Here is a 14491-nt window from a genome sequence, read left to right on the forward strand (position 1 = left end):
CATCACTCCCGTGTATATAGCGAGAGGTCATTAATAAGCACCGGAGGAGTTTCTGCAGGATGCCAGCTGTGCCACAGGCTCCTCAGTGTGGCATTTCTTACACCCCTCCCCCAACCACTCATGGTGCTGGGGTATCTAAGCCAGTTTCTGCGCTTTATAGACAAGAAGGCAGTTTATAGACTGTTCAGAGAAGCCGTGGCTTCGTCCAGAATTCCTCAGAAAGTGACTGTTAGAGCAGGCATCTGCCACCGGGTTAGTTACTTCTGTAGCTGTGACCAAAAGACCTGTCAGGGTCAGGCCAAGAAAGAAGGATTTGTTCTGAGCACAGTCTAGTCTTGGGGGTTCTAGTCACACTTGCTGCCATCCAGACCCTAGGGCAGAACCGAATGTGGATGCGACTGTAGGGCATTTCTTCTTCATCCCATGAGAAGAGGAAGAGACAGTGAGACGGGAGGTAGGGTTTAGGCATAACCTTCTGAGGCACATTCCTGGAGCTCTACTTCCCCTAGCAAGGCCTCACCTCTACAGCCTCTACAGGCGCCCAGAATAGCACCGACAGTTTAACAACAAGCATTCAAGCATTCAACAGGAAGCTGTGGGAGCTGCGACTGCTGCCACGACAGTCTACAGCCAAGGAGGACTGCTCCTTCAGACATCTTGTTGCTTCTCGGAGTTCAGACTTTGGGAGGGGCCATGGCCAGCTGTGTCCGAACGTAGTGGAATGAGGGTACAGCTCCATGCACCGTGTGCTTTCCTTGGTCCTCTTTTACTTGGTTCTGTTAGTATACGTTTAAGATTTTCATAAACGTTAAAATCCTGTATTATATATATATCTCATATATTATATATATAATACATATATACATATATATTTCCATGTCCATGCAAAGCAAACTCCAAATGGGAAGCTGAAAACCAGCTATAGCCCTTCTATTTTTAGTTTCCTTTTATTGTCTTTATTTTTATCATATTTTTCTCTATGGTAATGTCAATATTATTGCCTGCTTCTTCTCATGAAAATATGTTGTTCATTAAGTTAAATAGACCAGAATAGTCGAGTGAGGTTTCATAGTCAGTGACTGATTCTCATGTTCTAAGGGTATAAATTGACTTCTGTGAGACTTTGGCGTAAGGCTGAGAACAGAAGACACCATCAAAGGTGGGCTAACACAAAGACGCGCTGATACATGGCAGGGCTGGGCTTGTTCCCTCGGATAGGAACGATGCTGTTCTGAGAGCTAGAGAATCTCACAGGACGCCTCCTCCGCCAGACTCCAGCGTCCAGCTTTGTTCTCCACCCATCAGGCGGCTCTTTTTTCTTCCTTCCCCAGATGGCTACAGAAGAAAGTTGGCGGGGAAGGAAAGAGAAGGAATGGGGCAGGGGCTGACTGCTTCCTACCAGCGCCTCCAACGTTCCCATCCTTGTAAGGTGCCTCTGTGTAGCCCTGAGACACTAGGTCAGGAAGGAGGAGGCATATCGTACAGAGCGCTCACCTGGCATTTCATAGCAGAGGAATGGGAGTGTATTCACGTGTACTTAGGCTCTGCAACTCCCAGTGCATTCTAGGAATTAATATTTCTGAGTTCTTCTTTAAATTAACTGGCCACTTTTCTGTCATTTTGTTACCCACGCTTGTTAACAAACACACGAGTACATCTGTCAAGTGCTTGACAATGTTTTCAAGAGAAAGTGTCACACCTGACAATTGCTCACATTTTTGGAAGCGGCAGAAAGACTCAGGGAGAAAGCTGTCCTCCGTGTGAGTGTGTGTTTGTGCACACGTGCCTTTGCTCCCTTGGCTTCTAATTTCTGGCTTTATTATTGTTGTTCCAAAGTGATAAACTATAATATCTAGCATGATGATAATTACAAAATAGTTATGAAAAACACAGAGGCCATTCTATTACCAAGAGGAGGTTGGCCTCCAGCTCCTTTGGAAGCAATTTTTTAATTACGGCAATCTCTAGAGAAGATTGAACTGTTGCTTGCCACTGAGAGCCAGTCTATTAATGTTCATTTCCAAAAGCAAATGTTGGGAAACATTTTATTGTTTTGGAATTTTTAAATTGTTTAAAGAATTGGGTGATTATTCTTCTCCATTTTTTTCTCTGCACATAGAAGTGCATGGGTGACCACAGATATAAAAGGATGAATTTAGCTTTTCAATCAAACTTCAAAAATAATTCTGTGGTTTTACTAAGAAATTAGGGGCAATAACTTTTGAGGGATTTCCCCCCTTTCCTTTCCTTTCTTTTTTTTTTTTTTAAAGAGAAGACCAGTTACCCTTTTCTGAACTAGTCTTGTTCTGCTAAAGTTCATATAGGAAGGCTGCTCTTTTTTTTTCCAAGATGGTGTTGGGGTGAGGGTCACCTCGCATACCCTTTTTAAGTTAGAAATGAACCACAGGAGAACAGATTGCAGTGCGGCCCACAGACATCAGCTAAAGAACAGTGTTTCCAACTGGCTATTTGATATCAAAGCTTATCCTGACTGCTTTACATTTTGAATCATTCAAGTCAGTTATGCCTCACGATGAGCTCATAGTCCTGTGATGTTTACTGAACATAGCGTCATCAAGTACTGTTTCCTGGGTAGTTTTCTATGAGGACCCAATGTGCCTCAACAAAGGCTTTATATGCACCACTTTTTTTTTCTCGTAATTACACAACAAATATGTGAAAAGGGAAGCCCAGAGGTCTCATACTAACTGCCCAAGGCTATAGTCAGAGACGGACACAAACAAAGGTCTTTCTAGTTCCCTATTAGTTGATTTTCTGGTTGCTGTGATAAGAGACCCTGAAAAGAGCAACTCCTGGAAGGGTAGGGTGGCTATTTTCTTGGCCCACAGTTTGAAGGCACAGTCTATGATAGTAAGGAGGTCAAGGAGGCTGACACGTGACCCAGCTGGTCACACGTGCCCACAGTCAGGAAGGAGAGGGTGGTGAATGTTAGTTTGCACTCTCCTTTTTATTTCCTCCAGGATCTCAGGCCATGGTTCTGCCCACCTTTAGAGCAGGTCTTCCCACCTCAGTAAACCTAATCAAGAAAACCCCTCCCAGGTCTGTGTGGAAGTCTGTCTCCCAGGTCTGCCTTGGAGGTGTGTCTAGCTGACATTCAGTAGAAAACATCATGGGTTGCAAGGTATTTCCTTTAATCGATATACTTTATTACCAACTACAAAGGGCCTTTTATTTAAGAAAAAGAGGTTGCTAAATACCTTTGTTAATATTTGCTTTTGTTTAAGATATTAAAATGTAGCCGAGCCTGTAATCACAGTACTCAGGGATGCAGAGACTGGCGGATCACTGTGAATTTGAGGACAGCCTGGTCTACAAAGCGAATCCAGGACAGCCAAGGCTACACAGATAAACCCTGTCTTGATAAAGAAAACAAAAATGAAACAACCAAGTAAAGAGTAGCTGCTCTTCTAATTGATGTCAGGACAAAGTTGAAGATCAAGGTCCCTTTATTCTTATTAGCTGCAAGGAACTCTCAACTTTCATGGAACTTCAAGATCCAAAGAAGAGAGTCTTTGCTCAGAGTGGAGGCCCCATCGCTGATCCCTGGGTGCTGTTCATGAATGTACCTGCTTCCCTCCTGCTACTTCCTGTCTTTGTGAATGCTCCAGAAGACATTCTTCTGGAAAATCAGGTGGCTGTCTTTTCCATCGCAGGCTTGTATGGCGCAACCTTGTCCAGTCAGGCACTGCCAAACGTGACAGTGAATCTTGTCTCTCTCTGAAAGGGCTCATCTTTTTGGAAAGTGAGTCTCTTTGTAGTCTAGTGATCACAAACATATGATCAGTTCAAGGAGAGTTACTCTTTGTAGATAGAACCTTATAGGATTTTTTTTTTCTTATTACTATAGGCAAGGCGTTCTTTCTGGAAAGAAACATACAGCAAGTGTTGTTGAAAGCCCTTTGCTGCTTCTTAAGTATTTCTTAACTTAGGATAAGTTGCATACATTTAAATAACATGCTATGAGGAGTCCAACCTGTGCATACATAGGAAATTATCTAAATAATCTATACACACATGCATATAAATATATATTTACATTTGAGTATATATATATAATGTTACTTGTATATATGTTTCAGGTATGACCATTTGGCACGGGGCAACCAATTGGTGTGCTCTTCCCTGGGGATGTCCATTTATCCTGCTCTCAGCTTTCCTTAATTGTCTATAGCTCTTTGTTGAGGCCTAGTGAGATTTTATGGGTGGAGCTTCTGATGTTGCTAGAAGACGCAATCCAACATCAAAGTCCCCAATCCTTTGACTCTTTCAATCTTTCTTGCCCCTTCTTCCACCTTGTTCCTTGAGGCTCAGATGTAGGGGTGCTTTATGGATGTATCCATTGGGTCTGGGCCCCACATCTCTGCATATTGATTGACTTTTTTTTTTTTTTTTTTTTTTTTTTTTGCTATAGTGGTCCCTGTTGCAAAGGGAAATTTCCTTGATGACAAATGAAGAATGCACTTATCTGTGGGTGTCAAGACAGATGTTTATAGGTTGTTGTTAGAAATTATGTCAACTTGAAAAATTAGTGGTTGTAGACTCTTCCCCAATAACCATGACTTCACTAGCACTGAGTACTTGGCTAGGTTTCCAGTACTAGGGATAGAGTCCCTATTTTTCAGCTGGTTTTAGAGAGGTGTTGGTCACTGCCAAGGTATGCATGTCACTATTGAACCCTTAGGGTTGTTGTGCCATGCTGGCTGTTGGTGTGGTTCATAGGTGTCATAGCTTGGCAGGACTGTTGGTTGCCTCCCTATTTTGGAGGCTTGAAGATGCCTTCTGGTACCATGGAATCTAGTTCTGAGGAAGGAAGGCATTCAGATCAATCTCATTTTCAGCTCATGGGCCCTGTTTCTGAAGTGCACAGTATGTTCAGCAATAGGGGCTTATCATCCACCTCTGGTGGGGAGACCAACCAAGGGTAACAGAAATAGCCTCAATATTTTGGAAGTCTCTTGGATAGCCATGACCATCAACTCAAAAGAAGGCTTTTCATGTTTGGTATTGGAGTATTTGTTAGGTGATTTGGGCTTTTGGAGGAAGCACTGTCAGCCCAGATACGAGAAAAGTTCGTTATACATGGAATTAAAAATTACAGTGTTCTTAAAATAAATAAAAATAAAAATATAGTGTTCTTAAAGTAAATAGTTAATAGTATGAATCCTTGTGGCTTTTCCAGACATTCTATTTTACCTCCCTCTCTCCTTCTTCAGTATTTATCTTCCCCTACCCTAAAGTGTCCCCTTTTCCCATGTCCCCTACATCTCTTGCATCCTATTTCTTTTTACCCCTCCCACCTTCTTCTGTGTTTGCTTCCTTTCTCCACCAAAAAGAGCCTCCTTTTCCCATTCCCATGTTAGATATGTTTTTTTTTTAGAGACTTATCACCCAGGTGCCAGGAGATGTAAGTAGTTGTAAGGCAAACAGAAGAGATCAACAGAATGTATTGATTTCAGCCTAGAGACACCCATCCTAAGGGACTGCTCATTGTTAACCAGCTCAGGGAGCTGTGTGGTGCAAACTCCAGCAAGAATAGTCTCTCAAATGTTGTGTCCGAGGAGGGAAGAAAAAAAAATAAGATATCCTCAGCATGCATTCATCACCCGGGGAAGGCTAAGACATCCATTCCCAACTATAAGGGGAGATGTCACCTGAAGAAGACCCCAGTTCCCAGAGCCACGTCCTGAGGCTTCTCCAGACTGCATGAGATTTCCTAATCTGAGGATGCCAGCCAAGATCTGATAGTGACTCCACTGAACACCATCGAGGGAATTGCCATCTAGCACTCCCAGGGCCTATGTGATCTCCACAGACAAGGGGAAAATGGAAAACCATGCTATTGGCAAGATTTTGCCACTCAAACTGAAGTGCACACGGAGGTCATATCGGCAATCAAGCAAACAAACAGAAGAGGTGGAACAGGGCTATTTCACGTTGTCGTTAGTGCATGTGAATGTGGATGCTGTAGAAGGCGAAGTAGGGACTTAATAATGGATGCTCACAGGTGGCACTGGGAAACCACATAACTGTTTCTTTCTGACTATGAATCTGGTATATTTCCATAAGCAAAGCTGCCTTTATGGTTAAACCGTAACAATAAATACGTGAAGTGATGCTCACTGGAGTGAAAGTGTTCCTTTTCTGCAAAGTACGTTGTGAAAGCCACTGATACTGTAACTGGAGGAAAATATTAAATAATAATAAAAAGGAAAGAATAAAAATTAAAAACTAAACACAGCCTGTATCTGCAGGCTGGAAAGTGTGACATATTTTAGTTGCTGGATGCTTCCCGTCTTTGTTGCTGACAGACTCCTTTGGTAATGGCATGGTAATTCCCAGGAACCATCCCAAGTCAATTTCCCTACCCACGACTTTGCCCACTCTCTGTACCTTTTGTATTCTGTCACCCTTCAAATTGATATTTCTGAATTTGAGCATGCTAACTGTGGCCAACCGGCCAAACAATCCCTGCCTGAGGTCTATACATGTTTAAACCATATGGCGTTTCAAATGCTGACCTCAATTTCTTCCTTTTCTTTCTCTAACCCTACTTGCAGTCAGAAGTAGTGCCACCACCTGGCTAGGGGCCTGGGCAAGTGTCCTTGAGTCATCACTGTGCCTATCTTCTGTTTGCATCACATATGACCCAAGAACAAATCCTATGTCTCTTAGTGTTGTCATCTAAGCCACCGTTCCTGTTAGCTAGAACCTTTGCCAAGTGTCTGAATCAGTGTCACAGACTCTGTCCTCATTGGTCGCTTACTATAGTACAAGCACAGTATTGGGAAAGGGTACCCTTGCCAATTAACACCATGTAGGGAAATACAGATTCCAAAAGAAGAACCCACACCAGGATGAGACATGTGCTGCAATGGAGGTGTGTGGAAAGCTGCTTTGAGAAAGGCAGAAAAGGGAGGCGACTGACTCTGGGACATGCAATTGTGCTCCCCAAAATGACTGTGAATTTGCTAGGTTAATGAAGAGTGGGAAAGTCCTGAGTTTGACAGCCTTAAAGGGAACCACAAAAGCTTGATGCTCGTGGTAAAGATGAGCTGTTCCTGTAGCTGAATGCGAGTAATAAGCAATGAAGAGTTCACACAGATTTGAGGAACCCACGCCCAAACCTTCATCTTTTGGCTTTCCTAAAACACCCCTGCTTGGGGAATCCCTGTGTGCAAGCTTCCTACCTCTTCTAAATCCCACTTGATGCATTGCTGCACGCTGGTGAGGAAAACCTCCTTAGCAATATACAAAAAAAGCCATCTACTTATCCAGAAACACACTTTCCCTAGGCTTCCTTTCTGTTATTTATTAAAAAAAAATTATTTTGGCATGAGGAGTCAAACTCAGGACCTCATGTGTAAGCATTTTACGACCGAGCTACATCTCACGCTCTCCACTACTTAATGCACGTTTCTGCTAAGTTATAGAAAAGGGTCATTTAAACCCACATTGGACTGACTTGAACTCAGAAGAGCAGAAGGTGTGTAGGATAGTGTGCCATTCTTTTAAAAAATAACAAGACTATTGTAAGGATTACAGAAATGTTCATGGTGTACTGGATAAAACCAATGGTTAAAAATTTTTTATGATTACTTTCTGATTTACTGACCTTCCTTCAGCCAAGCAATTAAAGCTTCTTTTTATCACATCCTGAAAGAAACATTTCAGTTCCAGTCAGCCATCTTCCTCTGCATCACGTTTGTGAGATTTAGGTGCGTGCATTAAAACTTAGCTCTTAAAGATCGGCTGGTAGTTTGAATAGAGCCCCTTGTGTCCGCAAGCCTTTTCTTTGGGCTCCATGATTATGACTTTGGACAGGTCTTTGGAATCTTCTTATACTTGTAGAACGTGTCTAATAACAGCTACCCAGAGGAAGTGCCTACTAGTTTATTCTGCATCTGCTAAAGAAAGCTGGGGTTTCCATTGCTTACCTGTAACTGTGGAAGTAGATAGTCACGGTTGTGTAGGACTGAGTAGGTCCCATAGAGAACTCATGAGTTCATTGCTTGGCAGTTTCAATGTTTCAAATGTTAGTTCCCAATTTTTTTCCTGAGAGGTTGCCCTGATTTATGAACCCTTCTGGATTTCAAGGAACCTTTGAAGTGCTGTAGGTTTTTTTCTCTCCTTTCTTTTTATTTTTTCCTCCTCCTCTTTCTCCACCTCCTCCTCCTCCTCCTTCTCCTCCTCCTTCTTTTCTGAGGCAAGGTTTCTCTGTGTAGCCTTGGTTGGCCTGGACTGGCTTTGTAGACCAGGCTAGCCTTGAACTCACAGAGATCCTCCTGCCTCTGACTCTCTGAGTGCTGGGATTACAGGTATGTGCTACCATGCATGGCTACAGTGGCTCTTTTTGTTTTAGGGCATTAAGAAATTTGGAAACTGGAATCTGTGCTCACAATGTCTTTCTCTGTGCATGTGAACACTGAGCTTGTGGGGTGTGGAGGTTGAGCAGCAGCAGAGGCAGATACTCTATAAGAGCTGGCTTCATGATGTCTTTCTCCTTATCCTGGAAGGTAGAAGGAATTGGGAGCCTTTGGTTTACTCACTTAGGAAAGATGGTGGAACCGACACCTGGTTGTGGCTGGACCATTCTTTGCAGCTAGCTACTCTTTCACCCCACCTGGTGAGGGGAAAGTGGGGAGATTCCTGCAATCTTTCCTCTCAGTGCTGACTCCCCAGAAGCCTATATACACATCTACTCTCATTTCAAAGCGGAAAAAACTGCAAATGGCTGGGGAATTATGCAAAAACAAACACTTTTTTTTTGTTCTATCAAAACAAGGAGAAGGTGAAGGGAAAGTGGAGGGTGAGCCTGGGCTTCTATGGGGAAAAATTCTTCTGATGAATGCAATCCTTGCCATTCACTCAGTCTCCAGAGCTGACACTGAGATGCTAGTATGCGCTGGACCCCACACTGGCTTCAAGGAAGTCAAAGGTGACTAAAATATTGTGCCCACTCACATGGTTTACAATTCTGTGGTGAATGGGTACGATTAAACAAAAATGCACCTTGCCACTTGCAATAAACTGGAAATGAATAACTTCTCCTTGGCTATTGACAGGAAGCTGGGAGTAACTACAAAGATGTGATGTTTGAGTTTCCTAAGAGGCATTTAAGATCAAGATACTAAGTTCAGCCTAGAAAGAGGCTCCCTGCATCTGTTTTCCTGCTTCAAAGTGTCCTGAATCTATGAACTAGGGTCTGACCCACATCTTCCAATGGGCAAAAGAAGCCATCTGTTCACTGTGAGCTTTAAATGACATTGTATCTGAAAAGGGCTTGACTTGGAGCTATGCACACAGAGACTCATCTATGAATGTGCGGTATGTTACGGTGCTACCGCCTATTGTTTACTGTCCCCGTTGAAAGATGAGGAGGAGATTGTCAACCAGAGAAAAGGGGGAGGGGCACTGAGAAGGGATGAAGGGGGTTAACAGGCTGAATGGGAGAACCATGGACAAAGACAAGGATGGAAACCTCCCAACAGAAATGAAAAAAAAAAAAAGGGTGGGCTTAACCCTTTTCCTCTTTGATTTTTTTTTTTGGTGGAATAGGGATGTAGCAAAATGCAAGCTCCCCCCTGAGGACGCTTCAATAAATTAAAAAGATGATTTGGTCCAAGTTATTTTAGTAGCTATCCTCAGGAGGGTGCGCTGAGCGCACGTGAACGTCTTCAGAATGGGTTTGATTTCACAAACGCAGTGTTTTCCCCTCCTGGAAATCAGGCAGGTTGGATAGAAGTTGAACCAAAAGCTTTTAGGCATGTGCCAGGCAGATGTGGGTGGCTATGTGGTGGCGTGCTTTATGTGACTTTAATGGATTTGACCTGGAATTGCCTCCCTCTCCCTTTAAATCAGGACCCTGTTAAGCGTTGTGTTTTTTTTTCAGCCTTGGCTGCACATTAGAATCTCCTGGAAGACTAAAACACCATCTGTGGCTGTATTACACGTGTGCATGGTTTGAGTGATACCCAAGCTTTCTCAAAAAGTTCCCTCTACACAGCAGCACCAGATAATCCTAATGAAGGACCAAGTTTTATAATCAAAGTCTTGTGGATCCAAAGCATCACCTGTGTTATGGTTTAGAACGGCCTTGATCAGACTTAGTGACATATGCTACTTTTCTTGTTGCTATGACAAAAGACAGGATAAAAGCAACTCATGGTGGGGAGGGCTTCTTTTGGCTCACAGTTCCAGGAGGTCAAGGCTCAGGAGCTGGAGGCAGCTGGATATACTGCGTCCACAGTCCGGGAGCTCAGCTAGATTTCTCCTTTTGATGCAATCCAGGATCCAGGGCCAGGGCATGGCGCTGCTCACCTTGAGGTCTTTCCATCTCAATTAACCGAATCAAGATAATGCCTCACAGGCGTGCCTAAAGCCTTGCTCCTCGGTGTCCTAGTCAGCGTTCTATGGTTGTGGCCACAGCGACTCTTATAAAGGAAAGCACTGAACTGGGGCTGGCTTACAGTCTCAGAGGTTTAGTCCATTATCTTCACGTTAGGGAGCATGGAGGCATGCAGGCAGCCATGAGGCGGGAGAAGTAGCTGAGAGTTCTGCATCTAGATCTGCAGGCAGCAGGGAGGGAGGGAGGGAGGGAGAGAGAGAGAGAGAGACAGAGAGAGACAAAGACAGAGAGAAACACACAGAGAGAGACACACACACACACACACAGAGATCAGGTCTGCCTTGGGCTTTTGTTCCCATAAGGACACTTCCTCCAATAAGGCCACACCTTCTAATCCTTTTCAAATACTGCCACTGTCTGATGACTAAGCATTCAAATATATGTGCCTCTGGGGGCCAGTCTTATTTAAACACGCCACCTGGTGATTCACGATCCAGTCAAGCATCCCAGTGACACTGTGGTACTGTGGTGTCTTTGTGGATTCGAGTCTGCATCTGAAAGCGTAAGTTCTTCCTTTTACCATAACACCTTCAGCAGTAAAATAGATGCTGTTCCTAGTCATCCTTTCACACTGTAGTAGGATTGGTTCTGGTCCTCCTGTGAATAGCAATACTTACTGATGGTTAAGTTCCTTAATAAGATGGCACAATATTTGCATAGAACCTCACGCATGTTTAGGTCATCTCTAGATTGCTTGTTACTTAACACATTGTAAACACTAGGCATAGAGATTGTGCTGCCCTCCCTAACCCTTGGATGGCTCCTGTATGTGCTTGTTTGAGTCTACAGATGCAGCACCTGCAGGTGTGGAGTGCTGACTGTGTGTTTCATACTGAAGGTTCAGGTTCACTTGAGCTGATCCTCTCTTCAGTCCCTGCAAGCTTCACAACTCAGAGGTAGCCATCAGTAAGAATAATTTATGTGCCTTTGAATCTTGCCTTTGGCAGCAACACAGGGCTCTTTCTTTGTTCTTGGTCTGTCTGTCTCTATGGTTGTTTCGAGTATTCCTATACTTGGACATCGAAGACCCCAGCTTTGACCACTTGGGGTTGCCCCGAGGACTCATCTTTTTATGCTGTTATACTTGGACACTTTAAGGACATCATGTCCTTCATAACCCTGTTGGCAGATATGTCTTCCATTCCCATGGTGACTCTCAGCACCCAAAGGCATCATTACTTTAAACAAAGCCTAAGGCAATTCAGCCATTGAATTTGTTGAAGCAAGTTCCTTTGAGGAGCATCAAATGGTACCTGTTCTCCAATAAAAAAGTTAAATCAATGCGAATTACTTGTTGCCAAAAATATGACTACTGGACTTGCAGAGAGGGAAGCTGGACTTTTTGATTCTAGGCTGAGCACCCCTGGGCGATTCTGACTTCTGGACTGAATTCTGGGCTGGCTCACTTACATTCTTTTTTTTTTTAGTGTAATGCTCAGGGGCTGGAGGTGAGATGTGATGTTCCTCAAGACTGTCGAGCTTCAGGAACTGGCATGCTACTAGCCAGAGTTGTTTGCTGGGCTGAATGAACAGCACTTGAAGGGGGGAAAGGTAAAAAATAGACATTAGAGAAAGTCTTAGCATTACAAGATACCAGATTATTTTCTGGGAGGGAGGAGGTATTTTTTTCCCCACACACAATCAGTTTGACATCACAAGATTTAAAAAAAATCTTTGACCATACATATAAAAAAAGTCCTAAAAATGTGAGTTCAGATAAATGCAGCAATGATAGATTATCCTCCTGTGCCTGGCAGAACATCTAAGTAATAATAATAAAACCACTTAGGCTTGCCACAAATGGAAAGTTTTACAAGTTATATGAGAAGTCAGTGCATAGAGTTGATATATATATATATATATATATATATATATATATATATATATATATATATATGTATGTATGTATTAAGGTTACACACACACACACACACACACGTGTGTGTGTGTGTGTGTGTGTGTGTGTGTATGAGAGAAACCATTGAAATGGTGGTTGAGTAGTTTCAGTACGTTAAGAGGTAGTTGTTGCAGAGACAGCCCTGCCACTGAGAGTGCTTGCTGCTTTTCTAGAGTTCATTTCCCAGCACGCACATCAGGCTGTTCCTGAAGCTTCAGGAAATCCGATACCATTTCTGACCTCTGAGGGCACGCACACACACACACACACACACACACAAACACACACACACACACTTCTTCCAGTTCAAGTGGACTGTAAATGAAAGCGCCCACATGGCATCCATGTGACAGAAGGCATTGTACTCTCAGCCCATTCTTTCAGAAGTGGCTTAATAACGCAAGGCAATTAATTATGAGGGAAGAATGCATGGGGCTCCCTCCCCATTTCTTATGGCAAAATCACCCATTTTATCTTTTCAAAGAGTGGGCGCGAATATGGTCCCGCCGCAAAAGGATTAAGAACATGAAAGCACCCCCTTTCTGCTTTCTTCTGAAGCACCCCATGGCCCTTTGGAAAAGCAGGATGATTGGGAGGCGGTTACGTAAACAGCGCCGTCAGTGTCAGTAGAGAGTCTTGGAGTGTTAGCTGTTGATTTCAGTGACAGATTCTCAAGGGCCTGTAGGGGGGCTTTTGCAGAAGTCAGGACCTCAATGTAATATACAAGCATTGATTCTGATATTTCCCTTGATAACAGCGCTCGACCATATTGGGGTCGTAAGTCAGTAAGGTTCATTGGCTGTGGCAATGCTCACTGTCACCAGCAATAAGTACAAAGGACCTGCTCTAAAAGCTGGCTTATAAAACTTTAAGGAAACTTGGATTGCTTAAGTGAACTTGCAGGGCTCTGGCGAGGCCAAGCAGAACTCAGTTGTCTACTTATATTAATTTCAGAGAGTTTAAAGGGTCAAGAAAGGCGGCCAATGAAGCTTACTAATTTATGAAAGGCTGACTCTTGTCTGTCTCGCTCTCCCGCTTTGACCATGCTGCCTTCTCCTTTTAGAAAATTTAATATAAATTAAAACTCACCAGACAAGAGTGCCCTGAAGGATTAAATATAAAGTTCACAACTGGACTAGTAGGATCCAAAGATGGTACATCTTTTTTTGCTGGCGTGATTTCATTTGAAGTGATGTTTGAACAAACGAACTGCACAGTAGACATAAAACATGAGAGGAAAAAGCAATTAGAAGCGTATCACAGCTAGGCAAAGATTAAGACATTAAAAAAAAAAAAAGACAGACTTGTTCCGGAGGAGTGCTTGCTCTTCTTTCCTTGAGGGCAGCATGAAACAGGGGTATCTTGCCCTTTCGTGGGGGCGTAGTGCTGCATGTGCTTTGGCAATAGCTCCAAACATGTTTTGACTGCCGAGGCCTCGCTGCTGAAGAAAGTAAAGAGAAGCTCGGAACTGTGGAACTGCGGAGGGTGTTCCCTTGTGGTTTACTCTCCCCCCTCCATCCCCCCTCCCTGCCCCCGCCCCAGCTCTCTAGATCAGGCTGACCTCGAACTCACTGAGATTCTCTTTCCTGGTGCTGCTGGGATTAAGCGGTTTGTTTACTTTTGAATAAAGGAAGGAACGGTAGAAAAATGTAAATACTGAGGTATTTAGACAATCAATATCTAATTTAGTCTTTACAAAAGCTTTGACTGTCGCTCTCATTTTGAGAGGCGACCGCGCAGGCTCAGAGAGAACAGAACGCTGCGATGCGTTTTTCTGAGGTTGTGTAGCTGGAACACAAACAAACTTTCACCTTCTTTCCATGAAACCAAGGAAGCAGAGGGATAGCTTTTGCTGCCAAGCCAGCCTCTTTCAGGAAGCCTTTTTGAGCAGTTAGGGAGAGAAAAACATGTCTCTGAGCTCTGAGTGAGGGATGGAAGTCACGTCAGTTTGGTGAGCCCGTGCGGGGAGTGCACGCAGTAGTGGGAAGCCCTAATGAGAAACGTTTGGATGTTCGAACCAGAGGAATGCTTAAATTGATAGATTTATAAGTTTTAAAAGTTTGCATTGAGAGGCTGGATGGTGGTGGCGCATGCCTTTAATCCCAGCACTTGGGGGCCAGAGGCAGGCAGATCTCCGTGAGTTTGAGGCCAGCCTAGTCTCCAGAGTG

This window comes from Acomys minous (assembly GCF_964271855.1).
Source record: "Acomys minous genome assembly, chromosome: 2".
NCBI lineage: Eukaryota > Metazoa > Chordata > Mammalia > Rodentia > Muridae > Acomys > Acomys minous.